Source organism: Emydura macquarii, unplaced genomic scaffold, assembly GCF_026122565.2.
Source record: "Emydura macquarii macquarii isolate MOO-44397 ecotype Brisbane River unplaced genomic scaffold, CSIRO-AGI_Emac_v2 contig_1477, whole genome shotgun sequence".
Classification (NCBI taxonomy): Eukaryota; Metazoa; Chordata; order Testudines; family Chelidae; genus Emydura; species Emydura macquarii.
This window is the reverse complement of record NW_027131614.1, coordinates 5,693,998-5,707,481: the sequence shown is the minus strand read 5'-3', so window position 1 is coordinate 5,707,481 and position 13,484 is coordinate 5,693,998. Positions and strand designations below refer to the sequence as shown.

Genomic DNA, 13,484 nt, shown 5'->3' with positions numbered 1-13,484 from the left:
TCTCGCTCTCCAGCCAAGCCTGGGGTGCGGACTCCACAGCTGTACCGCGGCCAGCGAGGGCTGGGGCAGCGCGAGCGAGGGCGGGAGATTCCTTTCCCGGGCGCTCTGCCGCGGCAGAGCAGGTGGGACGGCGAAGTTAGCGCGCGCGGAGGAGAGACGCGCTCGGAGACTCGCCCCGGCAGGGATCTGCCTGAGATTGCCAGAGCCTGGCGGGTAGAGCTCGCGGCGCTGCTTGTTCGGTTTGTCCCTGTCAGTGGCAGAGTAGGTGGGATCACACATGCCTTCCACGCCCAGTCCCTCAGGGATCCGAGGCAGCGGGCCGATGCAGAAGGATCAGATGTTCCTTGGCAAGGCGCGTGGAAAGAACCGTCCTTTAGTAACAGGGAAATTCTGCAGAGCTGCTTCTGCTGTTTGTTTGGTTTTCGTATGTTTGGCGCGGGCGTGCTCGTGCTGCCTAATCTCTGGCAGCCTCCCCACCGCAGGCATTGCAATGCTGCACCAGCTTGCATGGAGTAGCATGTGATTAACATGCAGCGCCGCCGAGTGGAGGTTACTTTGGGACTTCCTTGGCTCAGGCTGAACGCTGCTGCTAATCTTTAGTTCCTCTGAGTCGTCCTGGAAATGAGCCACTGGTTTTATCTTGCTGGGTTAGTTTTTTTTCTTCTTTAAGCGAAATGGCAATGAGGAGTGAATGCGGAGTGCAGCAATGGGGGGGCGGAAATGCACTGCACTCTGATCGATGGGGCAAGGTTTGAAACGTTACGTGTCCATAACGATCTACCTCTCTCCCGGGGAGTTTGCTTTAAGCAGTCACTTCACAGCAGAAAACCCCGCCCGGATCCAGCAAAGAGCTTGTGTATGCCTGGACCCTCACACTGAAATCTATGGAGCTCCGCACAATTCCAGGCGCAGCCGCATGCTGCTCACGTGGGTCCCCATGCAGGAGCAGAACCTAATAGCTAGTTTCAGTATCTTGAATGTGAATGAGAGTTTTGCCTAAGTAAACCCTACCAAATTTGGCCCCCAGAGCTGTTCATGAGACTATTGAATTCATCCCCTTCTTTTTATTGGTTCTACGCTGAGCATGCCTTCCATCCAGGGGGGTTGAAACAATTTTTATAGTGGAGGTGCTGAGAGTCATGGAACCAAACTGTAAACCCTGCATATAAAGGAATCCACTTCAAGCCAGGGGATGTGGCAGCAAGTCTTCACACCCTAGTTCCTGCATCTATTCTTACACCCCCATCTGTGTCAAAACGTGCCATTCCCGCTGGTCTAAAGTAGACTGACTTGGCTGATCTTTAGTGCATGCTGCAGGGCTTCTTGTTGATGCGAGTGGGGAAGTGGGAAGCAGCTTGCAAGGGGTTTTAAGGAGGTTTAGTATGGGGCATGATTTAGGGTGTTCGCTGGCCTGGTAGTATCTGAAGGGGGTTCAGATTACCTGTTCGTGATTTAGCAAAAACAAGGAGAGTCCTGTAGCACTTTAAAGACTAACAATTAATTTCTGTAGGTGTAAGCTTTTGTGGGCTGCAACCCACTTCCTCAGATGCAAGAAATAGAAATCAGATGGGGGTATATTTATACATCCAAGGGTCAGGAACAACAATGGGGAGGGTAGGTGTCAGCAAAGTCCATTCAGTTAGAGTAGATGAGGCCTGTTCCTTACCCTGGATGTATATATATATACAGACCAGGAAAGTTTATGCCTGCAGAAATTAAATTTGTTAGTCTTTAAAGTGCTACAGGACTCTCATTGTTTGTGCTGTATACAGAGTAACACGGCTACTCTTCTGGAACTGTTCATGATTTGTGATTCATGGTAAAGCACTAAGAACTCTTGGGGGCGTGTGGAAATTTTGCATTGTAAGGCCCCAGTCCTGCAAACACTTGTGCATTTGCTGAACTTTATTTACTCCAGTAGTTCTACTGACTTCTGGTGGCACTACTTCTATGAGTAAAGCAAGGTGTCTGTGTAAATGATTGCAAAATCACAGCAAAAAGTTGTACCAAAGTAATATATGCACATGTTAGCATGTACAACTTACAGGAGTACTTTATTCAGCTGGCTTTAGATATGGATGAAAAAACTAGAAAATCAGCATATCAAAAAGATGCAAATACAAAATACCATAATTAATAGAATCTTTGATAGTGTGACTCATTTAGTTAGTAGGCTGTGTTCCTTTAAAAGTCCATTTTGAAACTGAGGGTTAAATCCTCAAGTCAGTGAGAATTTTGCTGTTGATGTAAGTGGTGCCAAGATTTCACCCTGGGACTTCTAAATACAGTAGAACGTCCGAGTTACAAACACCTCAGGAATGGAGGTTGTTCATAACTCTGAAATGTTTACAACTCTGAACAAAAACATTATGGTGTTCTTTCAAAAGTTTGCTACTAAACATTGACTGACTTAATACAGCTTTGAAACTTTACTGTAGAGAAGAAAAATGCTGCTTTTAACCATCTGAATTTAAATGAAACAAGTACAGAAACAGTTTCTGTACCTAGTCAAATCTTTTTTTAGTACTTTACATTTAATACAGTACCATACTGTACAGTATTTGCTTTTTTTTTTTTTTTTTTTTGGGCGGGGTCTCTGCAGCCTGATTGCGTTACTCTGGTTCCAAATGAAGTGTGTGGTTGACCGGTCAGTTTGTAACTCTGAGGTTCTACTGTAAATGTGGGTGGATTTTTTCATGTTAATATATTGCTGAAATATGGCACTTAAAGTTTTTTTCTGTAATCAGAGTGACAAGCAAACTGTCTGATCATTTTGGCCTTGGTTCTGGAATTAGATCCACATGCATGCAAGGATCTACCTGGGTTTGAAGGCCTTTCTAAGTCAAACATGAACAAGTAAATACTCAAATGCCATCATCCAAGGACTTTATTTCACAAATTCTGCTTAATATGCAAACATCACTCTGTAGTAGAAAAGCATCAAAAGTATAATAGAAGCTTGATTCCCAAAGCATGTATATTTACTGAAAGTAGATTAGAAAATGTAAATTTGTTTAATAGTCATACAAAAATATATGTAGTACTTCTTTCATCTCTGTAGTAGTGTCATTTTTAACATGGTCATGACATTTGTTAAACTTATTCGATTATGTAAAGATAAATAAGACTATTGTGAAATCCACTCCCATTTTATGACTAAGATTTATTCAGCAAAAATACTCATTTTTAAAACTATAAGGGACACGAATCAATCTGAATGTTAAAAGCAGCAGGGATTGAAAATTATGGTTGTGAAGGCTAAATGTAAATCGGTTTACTCCATGTATTATGGGAATATCCCAGCATTCATAAATTCTGGATGAAGGCTAAATGTAAATCGGTTTACTCCATGTATTATAGGAATATCCCAGCATTCATAAATTCTGGATGGAGAATCAGTGGAAGATCAATTATATTAAACGGGCTAACTGATCTGACCGTAAACTAGTCTAATTAACAGATATCATTTTTCAAATTTTAGGGAAACTTGTTTGATACGTAGGACCAAACCCTGCTCTGAGTGAAGTCAGTAGTAAAACTCACTCAATTGAATGTGACCAGTCTTACAGTTTAACAAAAAAAAATCTTAGGTCTTGATTCTAGAGTCTTTACTTGGGGAAAAACTTTAATTGACTTCAGTGAGAATCTTGCCTAAAAAGTACTGTAGCATTGGACACATTTATCGTATTGCAGTGCTAAACAGTGCCAAAATATGAAATATGTCAGTTTACTATTTGTGATTTGGCTAACTAAGCAAGAGTGGGAGGAAGGTGGCTTTCAGCAAGATTTATTTAGGTGGTGATTCTTTCTGTATATACAGTACTTTTTGTCTGTTTTGTGCATAAATGCATATATTTCCTGTATTCATTCACTGAAATATAACTTTGATTTCTTCCAAGCTTTGAAAAATAAGCAGAAATAATTTTGAAAGCAGAGAAAGAAAGCATTTACGTTTGTGTAGCAAACAATTCCAAGATACCAGTAACATTCTCAATTCGTGGATGATCATACCTCATGAGTTTAATATACGACTTTGTGAAGATAAGTGCTGTTCATCTAAATTACCTTCAGTAGGTATTACTAGAATGAAAAATTAGATTACTTTTTTAAAGTAGACCTGATAATCTTCCAATTTTCTGCAACTATTAAAAAGAAATGCATAAAATACAGCAATTACTGCAACGTATTAGTTGGAAGAACATTTAAGGGCCCAATCCTTCAAGCTTTCACTTTAGTGGGACTATTCATGTGACTAACGCTGTGCATACGCTGAAGTGTTTTTTATTACATGTAACACAATTGCAATAACTACTTTTCAATAAACAATAACATCTTGAGTACATAACTGCATAATTTAGATCATGGCCTATTGTGTAAATCATATTTCCAAAGTATTAGTGAATGATTAATATTGAAAAACAATGCTATCAAAATACATATGTAGCAGAAGAGCGTGTTTTTATTTTGGGGTAAAAAAGCTAAATGTTGCAATTGAAATGCATACTTGACAGAATCCAATAAATTATGGTTGCTGCTTCTCATCCTTATTTTTTAAGTATAAATATGTGACTGGGTGTCTGGCCTAATTGAATTTTCTCGTTCTCTGTTGGTTATGTTTAATGCTAACTATTCTTGTGTGGTTTTCTATACTTTACCAAAAGTCTTTGCTTCTTTGGGATTCAGTGTAAAATGCATTGTTCACCCAGAACTCTCATGGACTTGCAGGTTTGGATTTATTTTATATTGCAGCTAGAACTAGGGTTCCAATCCTATTGTTGCACCAAAAACTTTCATTAACTTCTGTTGCTGCATGATGGATGCTTTTTTTCCTGCATACAGTGATTACCTTTAGAGTTGTATGTTTATAAGACAAACAGGCGCAATGACTGTTTTTTTTAAAATGCACTACTTCTCTAATTGAACCAAATGTATATTTTTATGTGAGAACTCAATCATAGTCTTTTCTCCCCACCTCTCCTCCAACCTTTGGAACTTGATCCTGCATTCCTTTTACACCCCAAATAGACTTCAGTAGGTATTTAGTGTTTAAGAGAAATTCAGGATTGGGCCTTTACCATTACTTTTTTTTCTTTGTCCCTCCCCTCCCTACAAATGATAGCTTTGAAAAGACTCTCTGAAGAAAATTTGTATTTTAATTATAGCCATAATTAGATTTTAAAACAAAATTAAAAGGAAAAACAAAATAGTTGCTGTGGTGGTTTTTCATGGATCTAGCTAACTAACTACACAGGACATGAACTATTAAAAATTGCCGTGCTAACATTGTGAATTGAATTAAATAGTGTTCTCTCTTAGTGGACACACTGCTTGGTGTACTACCTCTGTGCGTTGCAGAAAAGTAGGCACTTATATTATTTCTGCCCTTGTAATCTGTAAGAAGAAAATATATGCGTTTCTTGTTTTTTAGTTTTAGTTTTTAAGTTGGAAGTGTTTATATTTATTCAACTTGCATCAAAATCTTAAAGTAAGAAAATCTGAAGGCTGTAGGATTGAGCCCTTGGGTGTTTTGGAAGGGAAGCACAAGAATTTGTTTCTTATAAGCCTTTTTGTTGGAATATTCTGCAATTGTGATGCGTTTTGTAGTATATAAAGAAAATACTTATATATGTTTAAAACTATCAAAGTTCATTTTAAAAAATATCTCAAAATAGGCTTTTGCAGACTTCCTTGGGAGAAAAACTAAGGATAAAGAAATGTTTCTTCAAGACTGTTACTGCTTTGACATTATATATTTTTATGAAAGCTATCTAAATTTTGAAGTGTTCTGTAATTCATATGTCCCGGAGGTTTTTAAAGCAATAAGCTTCTTTTGAACATTGTAACATCCCTAGATTTCTAAATCTTATGAGGAATGCCCTATACTGACTTTTTTTGTACAAAAAAAGTTATGGTGGTCAAGCCATACATACTTATAGACTGTGTGTTGATACGATTTGGAGTTGAGAGGAGAAACCAGAACTCTTCCATAATGTCACATTTCTCATAAAAACATCACAGTAAAAATACTAGAACACTTCAAAGGCCAGAATAAACTTCACCTGTTAGTTGTACAGAGCATAATTATGAGGACGGGATTGAGTTAGGACTGGAAAAAGTAGTGACCTAGACACAAGTTTTTTGTTTTGTTTTGTTTTTTTTGTTTTTTTAAATCACGTGTTTTATTTTAAACTGGATTATGGATGGAATCTGAATTTTGACTAAAATCTTACTCGTAGCTTTCTGAAAAATGTAAGGATCAAGCACACCTTATCTGACTCTTCCTTTAGTGCATGACACCAGGGGTACTGCTGCTTTACAATGAGAGATATTCAGTGTTTTCTTTCTTGATTTGTATTTATTTCCTTTCCTAACTTCCTGGTAAAGTGTATCATAATTTGTAAGGAGAGAGACTTTCCACATCTTCCATTAGACATATTATGTATACATACTTGGAAGCTGGGTTATAATTAATTCATTCAGCCAAATGTTTTAAGTTGTTGACATTGAGAAGCTTTTAGCTCATTTGTCTCGTCAACAGAACCACATTTTTAAAGAAGCACAAAAAGCATGTTTCTCTCTGTATGATGCTGTTGGGTGTCCTACCCAGAACTGTCTGATGTGGTAGAAAACAGTATCTGAATACTCCAAAGACACACTATGCGAAAATTCTGCAGCATGTCAAACCACTTCTTCAATTCTTTTCCTAAAGTAACCATGTAGAAAAGTGTGTATTCTTTGAACATGATTGACTTAACTTTTTATGTACATTACTGTGACTTTTGGTGTAATTACCGATCTTCAGTAGTATTGGTACCTCTCCAAATGCATGTGTGCATGTTTCTTCTCATTTGGTTGTTTTTATGAAGGTGCTATTGCTTTTTGTTTTTGGGTCTTTTTTGCAAACTTAAAAAAATTCTGAATGCACATCTACAACCTGTATTTCTATACTGTTGGCTGTACAAAATACATGATAGCGGTTTTCTAGCTCTTGCCTGCCTTAATTATTTATGTTTTTAAAATGATTTGTCATCAGAGGATGATAGAACCAAGAGTTTGGTGAATAATATCTGTAGTAGAGAAATGCTAGAACAGCCTGTTTTGGGGGAAGGTCTTGTTTTTTTTAACTGGAAGTTTATTAACCTTCCTCACACTCGTCTAACCCAAGAAATATGGATACCTTATTTGTATTGACCTGCAGTTATATGCTTTCTTAGGCCCTGATCCTGCAAAGACATGTAGTTACTCAATTTTATACACTCGGTGAACTCCAGATGCCACTGAAATCAATTGGAGTTCTGTCAGGATTTCACTGAACAGTCTCACTGAAGTCAGTGGGCAACTCAGTGTGTAAAGGTAAGCATGTATATACATCTCTGCATGATCATGGCCTGTAGGTCTTAAATATTGTCAGCTCTAAAATCTTGTTGGTTTTTTGCTATGGTCTATTGCAGCTTTCTGTAAATATGCACTATTACATCATTTATTAAGCCTAAAAAATTTCTTCTAATGCAATCTTTGCATGAAATTTCAGCAAGCTTTAACTACAGGGAAGATTTTGCATTATTTATATTTATGTTGCATTATTTAAGATCATTCAGGCCAAAAATGGTCATGACATTGGGTAGATGTAAGTAAAAGCCAGTGTCACAGCAAGACAGCCATTTTGAACTTAAAATTTAAAAGTTATGGACCTGCTCCTATGAACATGTAATGCTTAACTTTAGCTTTGACTTGAATGGGACTATTTATGTGTTTAAAGTTAAACACGTGCCTTAGTGTTCACAGATTAGAAGCGGTGGGGCAGCTGCATTGAAAAGATGGAGCATCTCTGGTTTGATGCTTTGATTTGTTTTACTAAGACTCCTGGGTTGGCCTTTTACTCTAAACCAAATATTTTATCTTTCTTTTTCTAAGCAGTCTCATTTTAAAAGTCCTGGCTGTAAATGTTCAGTGCACTGGGATAGCAATAACATGGACAACTTTCTCCTTTCTGTACTCTGCTTTGGTCTTCTTTTCAGGATTGTTTTAATAATCAAACATATAGTATATCAATAAAACTTTGTTACCAGATTTGCCCCTCACGTTGGTGTATGCTCATTTATTAGGGTTACCTTCCTGGAAGGGGGTATGTGATTCTATTAATGTACTGCTTGTGTTACTTGTGTGTTCATATGGCTACAAGCCCCCTCCCAATGGAGTTATCCTGCAGGACCTAAGGTTTTCAGGACTGGATTCCTCTAGCACCAGATTCAAATAAACCCCGCACAGATACACACACACATATTCCAGATTAACCGAGTGCATCTGAGCGGACCATGCTATCAGCACTCTCAGCTGATCCCTTATGTGTCCCTGAACTCAGCAGGCTGGGTGACACCACACTTTCAGTGGCTACCCTTATATGCCCCTTTGCCACACACCAGAATAGAGCACACTTCTTGAGCAGGCTGGGTCCAAACAGCACTTTTCATCTACTCCCCTCTATTGCCCCTGGACTCAATCAGGCTGGGTCAAACAGCACTTGAGCTGCACCCTTATTTGCCCCTGGACTCCATAGGCTAGGCAGAGCAGCACTTCTCAGCTGTCCCCTTCATATGCCCCTTTACACCACTATTGTTCTAGCAGTAACCCCCTTGGTGAGCAAACCCCATAGGATTTTTGGGCACTCCAGAGATCTTTGACTTAGGTAAGAGAAGTGTTGCCACAGAGAAAGATAGGGACCAAGAACACAAAGGAGTAAAATAAAGTTTGGAGAGAGAGAGAGAGAGTGAGTGGCAACCAGCTTGATTATAACAGTTATTTTATTGCTAGGTTTATAAAACTTATGATACTAATAGTAATACCATACAAGGAGAGAAAAACAATCAAATGCTTACAATACTACACAATTACAGTTGGGGTATTGGAGAAAGCTATCCCAGGTTTGATTACAAAAGTAGAAAGTTATACCTGGACTGAGAGAGAGAGAGAGAGAAAGAGACAGGGTGTGTTGGAGGAAGAAGTGGGGGTTGATCTCACCACTCCATGCAGCTCAGCGATTCCCAGGAACAGGCTTGTCAGTTCAGGGTCTGGAGGGCTTTTTGTCTGGCAGAGCCCCCAACACAATCAGTCAGGAAGAGAAGACAGGTTACAGTGGAACTGATACAGCATTTTGGATCCAAGCATCAGATCAGACTTCTGATAGGGGTTTTTTTAGACCCCAGGCTTGTTTATGGAAGGGCGGTTTTCCTTGAAAGAGAGCTCACAATGCAATCAGGTTACAGTGTTTTGCATATCAATAACTAGAATGGTCTGATAACTGGGGAGCTGGATGTGTACAGGTGTTAGTTCATTTACATCGAGAGCAGGGATTTCCCAACACGCAGTGCTTCCCTGCTTCAGCAATCCCAGAGTTCAGTGCGTGTTCCATCTTTGATGTAGATGAGGCTTCTGTTCTCCATTCATGTGCTAACTTAGATGCTTATGAGGCATGGGGAGCTATCTCACCCTTGATGGGAGGGTTTTCCATTGCCTTTTCATATTTAAATGCCTTTGGTTTCTGGTTCAAGCAGCCTGGCGGGCGGGGGGAGGGGGTATTCAGGTGAGCCAGAGAGAGAGTTGGGGTTTTGCGCCCTGGTTCCCCAAGAACACAGAGCTGCCAGGTAACAACTTACTGATACAAACTTTAACTCCCCAAACCTAATTGTGCAGTTATCAAATAATTAGATCCTGGTATGCACTAGTGCACAAAGGAAAAACAAATTAAATACTTGAGGGTCTAACAATAAGGGCAAGATTGTAGGGAATACCCCCAAAAGTTTGATGAATCTTAAAATTTTGTTAAAATAATTAATCAGGAACATCTAAGGCCTTGATTCTGCAATCTGATCCCACTCAAGTGAGTGAGATTTGGATAGGCATGGGGGTTCAGCTCTGTGGAACTTGCTGCAGAATTGGGGCTCAGTGCAACTCATACATGCTGTCTGTCTTTTTGGCAATATTGGCATGTCAATCTAAAAAAAGTACTCTTTTGGTGTGTAGCTTAGTGAGGGGTAAAACTCCACTCTCCTGTAAAATAGGGTTATTGGGTTTTTAAAAAAAATCTTTTGTCTGAAATCTACACCCCAGCTCTGGTCCCTTTATTCTGGATAAATATGATGGAGCAACGTAAAGACCCCCTAAAAGTCCTTTATGTTCCTTTCTGTATCATCAGTCAGCTATGAAGATGACAATATGGGTTCTCAAAGTTGTGGAAAGTCAGAATGAGTGACCTGGGGGCAAGATCTAAAAATTAACTATATAATATTAAACGTATTAAAGTGTCTCAAATTATTGATGCAAAATTTCTTCTAAGAATAATGGAAAATTGAGTGAATGCTCTCTGGTAGGATTTTCTAGTAGCTGTAATATTCTCCAGAGTTTCTATTTTACAAGACAGTAGAGTATTATTTTTAATAAGAACTCCAGTGAGTTTGTATTTTCACCCTCATTTTAGAAGACTTTACCAAAAATGTTTGACCCACAAGGTTAAGATTTTTTTCCATCACTCCCCATCTTTTTTCCAGTACAATCTTAGAATGTAGTGAATCAAGCCTTGATTCAATAGTCAGTCTGATTTGGGAAATGTTCTGCAGAAAATATGGCCTTGAGTGAAGTGTAAAGTCTTTTTCAAGGAAGGCTTATAAAGAGAGATCTTTAATCTGAAAGAACAACAGTGTGAGCAGCTGCATGCAACTAACGAAGTCTGGGAAATGGAAGGACAGACCACCAAATCTTCCACCCACCCAACATTTTCCTCTTTTAGAAATTTCTGAAGTAACATACTGTTCTTCTCTGTGCCTGTCTCCTACTTAACCTGTTGGTTTCTCCTGGGAGACATCTTTTAAAAGAGGAAAAAAATATTAAGGTGGTAATAAAGCATATAACTTAAGTTCCTTCCATATCACTGGAATGTTGCATTGTATTTTTAAGTAACATACCATAACTATTTGTATAGTAGCAATTGGATCTTGCCCAACTGCAAAAGTGTGGTGTGTCACAGGTTTCCATGTTGCCATTCCTCTTACTCATGGGGTGTGGAATTCTCAGTATTTGTGACACCCAGCATTGTCCCTTATCTCATCCAACCCAGATGATGCAGTTGAGTGTTTTGCCAATGCCTTGAGAATAGGGTGTTGTGGGTAAGCTAGTGGGTAGACCAGGGGAGATTGAGGCGGTGATGATGATTGGGGAAGCAGCTGCAGATTATAGTGACAATAATATTGACCTCGTTTCAGACTAAGTCCAGTATGAACTACCAAGTTCCTAAAGGGTAATGTTAGATGTACACTTGTTTTTAGACAATCGTATGGCAGTGACCAGAATTACTTTCCCCCCTCTCACTCTGCATCTGGCCAGGAGATTGTGCTCTCTTAATTGGATGCAGACCTTGATTGACTATTGCAGTCCACTCTACTTGGGAGATCTCAGAGGCACAATGTGAGCAATTGACTGGATACACAGAACTTCTGACTTATCCTGACTCTGAATCTGACTCCTGCTGGGCACTGGGATAAATCACTCAATGTCTTTGCCTCAGTTTCCCAGTTTTGAAAGTGGGATAATACTCATCTACAAAGGTGTTACGAGGATTCTCAAATTTGTAAAAGCACCAAAGATGAATTATGCCACATAAATGCTAAGTATTTTATTTTTTAAAAAGAAATTCTCCTCTTAGTTAGCTACAGATGCTACTCATAAAACTAGCCAGACCTCTTTAAAAAACAAAACAAACTAGGGTGTGTGTGTGTGTGTATCTATATCAATGATCAACCCATGGCAGTGAATTCCACATTTGCTGGTCTTTGGGTTTTCCATTAATGTCTCTCTTAACCGTTGCTCTGGTATAATTACATAGACCAACACAAGATAAAGCCTGTCTGTAAGGGCTTATCTGCATGGTGTGGCAAAGTGTGCCAGAGGGGTCTGATTTTGTAAAGTGCTCTAACTGTTCCACATAGACCCTGCTGGCATGCCCACAAAGGTACCTAGTTCACATGAACGCCAAGTGAACGAGGTACCTTTCAGAACATGCCAGCAAGGTCTAGAGTATGCCTAACTGTGGGGTAATTACAGTGCAACGTATTAAAGTGCTTCACAAATTGCATCCCTCTAGTGTGGTTTGCCAGCGCCGTATAGACAAGTTGTAAGCCCCACCCTTCAGATCCTTCTTTCCCCAATCCATTAACGCTTCAGTTTGTCTGCTGGTTTGTTTAATGTCTGTCTGGTTTTCTTTTCCTTATAGTACCTCTGGGTTCTTGCTCCTCTCCATCAGACTCTGAGACACACCTGCCTAGCTCATATAAGTATTTTGGTTAACTTTATTGTTCATTCAAGATCAAATTAATGTTGATGTGGTGGCTTTCTCTTTACAGTTTGTATTTTTCCTTTTTAGGTCCCCTAACGCTTTTTTTTACCAGCTACAAGACCAAAGGATTCCCAGCTCACGAAAATGAAAGTTAAATATGGAATTAGTAACTTATAACATGTGCCTGCATCATATATTGTAACTAATTAACTCAGGCATTTTTCGGAATTCTAAATTGTATATGCCTGTTTTGTGTTTGACAAATCAATGTAAAAATAAAACTTAACTGCAACATTTACATGAAGAGAACATAGAAGTGAAGTTGAGACAACCATGCTTGTCTCATCCCAGAGATTCCTAATGATGTAGCAAACGTGCACTCAAAGGCTCTCTCCACACCGGGAGCATAATTGTGCTAGCTGCAAAGTTGACTAAATGTGTTTATTGCCAGGGTGCTATCCTGGTTTTCTGAGGATCAGCTGGAGGCATTACTACCTAGGGCTAAAGGAATAGTGATAGGAACCCACCAGAAATGATTTTGCTTTGCCACAGTTGTAGCTAACCATATTCTGATTCTAGTGTGGACCAGGCCTAACACGCTCATCTTAAGAACTTATTGTTCGTTAATACAACAGTAGTGCTAAGATCAGGGCCCCATTGCACTAGGTGCTTGCCAAACCCATGATAAGCTGAAGAATGTACAAAGGGTAGAAGAAAGGAAGTTTCATCCCCATTTTATAGTTGGGGTATAGAGTGATTAAATGGCTTGGCCCAGCTCTCAGAAGAGCCAGGAATTGAACATTGGTCTTGACATCCCAATGCAGTGCTATTACTACAAGACCGTCCTTCCTCTGATCTGTTATTCCTCTGATATTTTACTCCAAATATTGGCATGACAACCACTTCTCTATTTTAAGTCTTCCCTGGTTCATTTAAAAAAAAAAAGGTTATAGAACAACTTTAGCTAATTTCTGAGCCCTACACTGGCTGACCTGTGCTATAGAGTTACTGTAAAATTCTGAAGGATCTTTTGAAAAATCTGTGGGATTCACAGTATGTAGTAACTCCATTGGAGACAATTGTAACTTCATAATTAATTCTTCTCTTAGCCACTACTTTGTGTAAACTTGTAAATAAAATCCTTTTATTATACTTATAA

At 39.1% G+C, this 13,484-nt stretch overlaps 1 long non-coding RNA gene across 1 annotated transcript in view; it reads left to right on the top strand.

The window, feature by feature from the left end:
* LOC137156803 (uncharacterized) overlaps positions 1 to 13,484 on the top strand; it is a 14,059-nt gene extending 575 nt beyond the window's left edge. Inside the window, exons 2-3 of the long non-coding RNA XR_010920900.1 lie at positions 7,215 to 7,353; positions 12,413 to 13,484. This is a non-coding gene — a long non-coding RNA (uncharacterized lncRNA). The remainder of the gene's footprint in view (positions 1 to 7,214; positions 7,354 to 12,412) is intronic.